The sequence below is a fragment of the Diabrotica undecimpunctata genome, chromosome 6 (assembly GCF_040954645.1).
Source record: "Diabrotica undecimpunctata isolate CICGRU chromosome 6, icDiaUnde3, whole genome shotgun sequence".
NCBI lineage: Eukaryota > Metazoa > Arthropoda > Insecta > Coleoptera > Chrysomelidae > Diabrotica > Diabrotica undecimpunctata.
This window is the reverse complement of record NC_092808.1, coordinates 98,897,925-98,903,881: the sequence shown is the minus strand read 5'-3', so window position 1 is coordinate 98,903,881 and position 5,957 is coordinate 98,897,925.

The following is a 5,957-nucleotide window of genomic DNA, read 5'->3' as shown; positions in this document are numbered from 1 at the left end:
ATTAATTTTATTTTTATTTATAATAAATGTTGTAATTTTTAAAATCTGTGGTTCGTTGTTTAATTCAATATATACCTCAGCTAGCTCAATTATGTGTTCTAAGCAATCTGTCACTGTGTGACGTCGACTCTGTAGTCTCCTGGTAGAGTTCAAAAAGAAATTAAACCAAAATTTACTTTAGACCTTTGATAAATTAACCCAAATGAAGCACGTTATTTATTAATATTGAACAAATTTAATATAAACAATAAAATTCGTCTGCAACTTGGGTTGCCTTTAAAAATTTACAAAAATAGGAATCGTATAAATCTTAATGTGGTTTAGAGTCGTGACAATAAAAATTTATTACAAAATGTGGAGACTCTATACAAGTACCTAAAAACTAAATAAATATTGCAACTTTATAAAGTGTTTAAATGAACTATAAAGAAAATAAAATAAACACTTTATTCCGCTGACTTTTAACTTGCATTCAAATATAATCAAAATTTCAAATGATCCCCAAAATTATTATCCAACCTTACTTTAAAACAGTTCTGATTTAATTAAAGAAAACTAACTACTCGCAAAATAATTGGTGAAACTGGAATATCAATCCTCTCTTCGGAAGTTAAGGTACGTACTATTCTATTTTTAATTTAATGATCATTAATATTTTCAATTTTTTTAAGGCCTATCGCAATTATGTTAATTCATGAATTTTAATTTTCTCAATTTAAATGACATTTCTGTACTCCAATAATAATTTATAAGTTAAATTGTTTCTCTTACTCTCTGGAACAAATTCTGGATATCTCTGCTGTGGAAACTGTGGAAAAACTAAAATTCTCTTTAGACGAGTTAAAAAAACACTCCCGACCTATTCCACAATTTCAGGACTCTCCTTTCAAAATTTCTTGTCGGCCTCCCAAAATCTATCATTCGTTGCTAACAGCAACCAACGTTCTTTTTTCTTTTCGTCTTCTATTTTTTTTTTAAACCATAAAACTGTCCTGTTCTGACCCATTTGTCAATCCACATTAATTTCTCATAATCACTTTAATCACATCTAATTTGGGAATTTATAAAAAAAAATGTTCAGATATAAAACTTATTCTATTACAATGCTAATACAATTTATTCTTTTCATCTCCACATCATTGTAATTTCTTATTTAACAAAACCCCTATTAATTTAGCTCCCATAGACTTGCTTGACAGTTTATTTTCTGACGTTTTCAAAATTTCTATGTTTAAATATTTTTTAAGAATTCTTCTTTTTTTGTCCTTTTTAAGGTTTAGACGATTCACCTATACACTAGGCAACTATACTATTCAGAAATTATTAACACTATACCAGGTAAGTCAAAATTAATTTATTTAACAATTTACTAATCTTTTTCTCTCTTTTATTTCAGAGTCGAACCCACATTGTGATGGCTTCATGAAATTCATGAACAACAAACTCATATAAAAATCCATTTAAGTTGTATCCTTTTTAACATATTGAAATCATTTCAATATATATATATATATATATATATATATATATATATATATATATATATATATATATATATTACACTTAAAATTTAGGCGGGAGTTATATTATTATGTGCTTTACGTAGTTTTCTGGGTTTGTCTTAGCATTGAATAATTTTGGTTTTGATAAAAACCATTATTTTGACGTTTCGGAGAGGTTGCACTTGCCATTGCCAAGTCAGGTAGTAGCGCTTCTCGCTGATGCTTGAAGTTAACTGACTCTTCTGGTCGATGCGTTTACTTTTTATAGTCGCAAGGCTTCTTGTGATTGGTCCTGTCCGTGTATAGGTAAGCGGGGTCCTACTAGTCGGTCTTGTGATCTGATGTATTTTTGACTTTTTCTTTAATACCGTTTTCCATATTGTTGGAAGTTTTCAAACATCATCTCTTTAGTTTAGACTGTTGGAATTTTTTCTATTTCTATTGATTCTCTGATTTCGTGTTTTTTTTTTAATTTCAATGTTAGCTAGCATGGTAGTTAGGTCAGGTTTATTGTATGTCCTGTGTTTGAGACATGTTGTGCAAGGGACGACGTTTTTTCGATGGCATTTCGAGGTTCTTCTCGTCTAACATTGATTCTTCGGTTGGTTTGTCCGATGTATGATTCGTCACAGTCCCCACATGGAATCACATATACTTCGTGATTTTCTAACGATATTTTTTTTGGCGGATGGTAAAATGGATGAAATTTTTCTGTCGGTATTAAAATATCGTTTCTATTTTGTGTTTTCTTAGCACTATCCCTATTTTCTCTGTTGTACCCTTTACATATGGTAAAATGGCTTTTGTAATCGGGTTTTTGTCTTCTGTTGGATCCTTAATTATTTTTTGAGTATTATGAGCTTTTTTATTGGTATATGTTGAAAAGCCGTTTTTTCTTAGCGCTGTTTTCACATTATGAATTTCTTTATTTTTATGTTCTTCATCTGTCAGTCTTTTGGATCATGTCATCAGGGTTTTAATGACTGAATGTAATTGTGCAGGATGGTGATGTAAATCGGCATGTAGGTATTTGTGGGTATGTGTGGGTTTTCGGTGTACTGTGTGTCCTATGTGCCCATCTTCCTTCTTTATTATTATATTATTAGTTTTTTGTCATTGTTGCTAAGCTGTTTTAAAACAATATTTGAATTATTCGTAACTACAAACTATAGTTTATTTTTTATTAGGGCACTATTTACTATAGGACATTACAATTTTGCTACTTTGAAGTAAGTGTTATACACTGCTATTATGTGAATCTAATTTGTATCAAATGTTGAAATTGGGTCTTAAAATTTTATATCCAGATCCAAATTTAAAAGGTAGAAAGATTCCTCTTATTTGAAGAGTACTGCTGATATCTTGATATCAAATTGTCTTTGTTGTATCTAGTTGTTTTATATCTACAAGTACTTTTATAGCTACAATCCTTACAAGCTATTTTAAATACATACCATATATACTGTTTTGCAATTAATCGATATCCAAATAAATTGATGATTCAATGGTCAATTATCGTAGAGTAATTCCCATTTTCTTTTTTGAAGGATTCCCTAAAGTATTTTGACATACCTATTCAACAATCAAAGTTGATCTAATGACTTGGAATTTTTATAAAATTTTGTTATCTTTATACAATTTTCAACAACAAACCTGTGATTTACTTTCTGATAAAAAATGTTTAAGTTATTTCCTATGTAAATCAAATTATTATATTTTAGATATTTAAGCTGCATACTTTGATAAAAAACTCATAACTTAAACAATTGACTAAACATTTATACGAACGATTTATATATTTTAAGTAAAGACAAATATATTCTTAAAATTACGCGATAGTAGGTACTCACTCTGGAGGACTGAAATTTTCTCCGAAAATTTAAGTAAATAAGGACCTTTTTCTGTTTTTGCCTTTCCCTTATTAGAAACTCTTTATTGTCAGTGTTTTATGTGAAGTCGACACTTTCACAGATTTATTATGTTTATTATTACTGCCATCAATAAATTTTTTTCCAGATAAGCATGCAACATTTGTGAACCTCTTCTATATTAATTGAGACGACTACCTAATTTCTAAACCTACTTAGTAAATTTGTTTAATTTGTTCTTGTATATGTTACTTCCTATACATACATTTCCCAGTTTTGTTAGGTTTCAGATTTGATCAAAGCTATATTAGAAGTAATTTAACTAAATTCATTCTCTAAGGTAGTGATTCAACACAAATCGCATCACTGAAATTCTCGATTTCAAAGTGATTAGTTATTTGGTTTAGTTAATTTTGCAGGCTTTCAATACAAATAGTCAAATAAGGTTTGAGTTTGAACGGCCTTGGTTATGAATTATATTCATCATCATTATGTTTGGCTCGACAATCCTCTGTGGAACCTGGACTGCTCTAAGATCCGTCGCCATTCTGTTCGGTATCTTGCGATGTGTTGCCATCTTCTGTTTTTTAGTATCCCTAAGTCAGTTTTAACTCTATTTAACCACCTTATTGGCGATCGGCCCCTGCTTCTTTTTTTCCTTTTCCTTTTTTTTCCTTTAGGTGTTCCTGTCTTGGGCTTCTTCGCAATCGTGTTGTCTAGAACTCGTATTAATGTGCCCAGCCCATCTTAGTCGCTGTGTTTTAATGAGCGTTACGATATCTGGTTTATTAAAGAATTGGAATAATTCGAAACTATATCTTTTGCGCAACTGTCTTTGGCTCCGTTTATAGCTCCAAATATTTAGTATTTTGTGCTTTGATGCTCCAAAAAGTCTTTCGTCCTTCTGCGTTACACTCCATGTTTCTGCCTCATATGTGAGGACCGGCCTCAGCAGTGTTTTATATATAATCACTTTAGTTCTTTGGATATTTCTTGAATGGAATTGTTTTTGAGTCCATAGTATGCCCTATTTGTTAGGCTTATTTGTCATTTTCAAACTCACTTCTACCTCTTATTGCGCCGTCTCCTTTCGAAGGTTGGAGATCCAAATGGTAATTGTAGCGTTGAAAACTGCTGCACGAGCGATTTCTGTGGATGAGCGGTCAAACCGTCTTCTTAAGTTTTTTAGCCACGAGTTCTGGCGTCTTCCAACTGATCTTCTGCCCTGCAATTTACCTACCAATATGATTTGAAGTAATTCGTATCTTTCACCTCTCAACACATGACATAAATATTGTATTTTTTTTTCTCTTTGTTTATGCTGATTAATTCTTTTTGTTTACTTATGCGCCAAAGTACCTCACCATTAGTAACTTTTTGTATCCATGAAATTCTCAGCATCCGTCTGTATATACATTTTAAAGGCATCTATTATTTTTTCTGTTTCAGAGTCCATTGTGCAACTTTCACAGTCATACAGCAAAACAGAGAAAACGTAACATCTGATCATTTAAATTCTGAGCTCTAGTCTGATCTTGTAAAAAATGTTTTCATGTTCATGAGTGTTGTCCTCGCTTGTTCCATTCTTGACCGGATTCCTTTTTTTGTGTTACACTGGCTGAAGTTACCTGTTCTATTGTTTGTCCCTTGGCGTACAAATGTACGTTTGTTGGTATCTTTAAAAATACTAGAATTTTAGTTTTAAACTCACAGCCACTGGATATTAATCTGGTTGCAGTTTATGCGTCTACAGCTAGCAGTAGTGAAGATGACTTAGAAAAATTTTATGATGATATAAAGATAGTAATAAGTCATCTGCAAAATAAAGACATAATTTTATTATTGGGGGACTTCAATGCCAAAGTAGGAGAGGGTAAACAAGAAAACATTGTAGGCAATTTCTGACTTAGACAACTTAATTACAGAGGAGATCGTTTTGTAGAATTCTGTGCAGAGAACAATTTATGTGTGTCTAATACATTTTTTAAACTACCCAAGCATCGTTTGTACACTTGGAACTCACCAGCAGATACTACAGAAATTATATAACAATTATTAACAACAGAGATTGTATAAAAATCACTGAAAGATGCCAAAATCCAATTAAGAGAAGTAACTAAGTAACTAAAGTATACTAAGTAACTAAAACACTACCTGGAGCAGATGTCCCCTCAGATCATAACTTTTTAATTAGCGATATCAAACTTAAACTCAAAAAAGTAAAACGCCAATAATCGACTACCCAAATAAAAACTGACTGTATTTAAGATAATAGCCAAGCATAGCCTAGTCAATGAACAAGACAAATTGAAGAGGTGGAGGAAAAAAAGAACAGAAATACAAATCGAAAATATATAGGCTGGTCCAAACATAACCTACGATGAAATGTAAAGAGCTATACAACTATCAAAGAATAGGAAAGCAACTGTTCCAGATGAAATTTCCAGCGAAATAATTAAACTACTTGACGATAAAGGCAAACATTCTCTTTTAAACCTCTTCAATAAAATATACGAAATAGGGAATATACCAACAGACTGGCTACTGTCAACATTTATAATGATACCGAAAAAAAATAAACGCAATA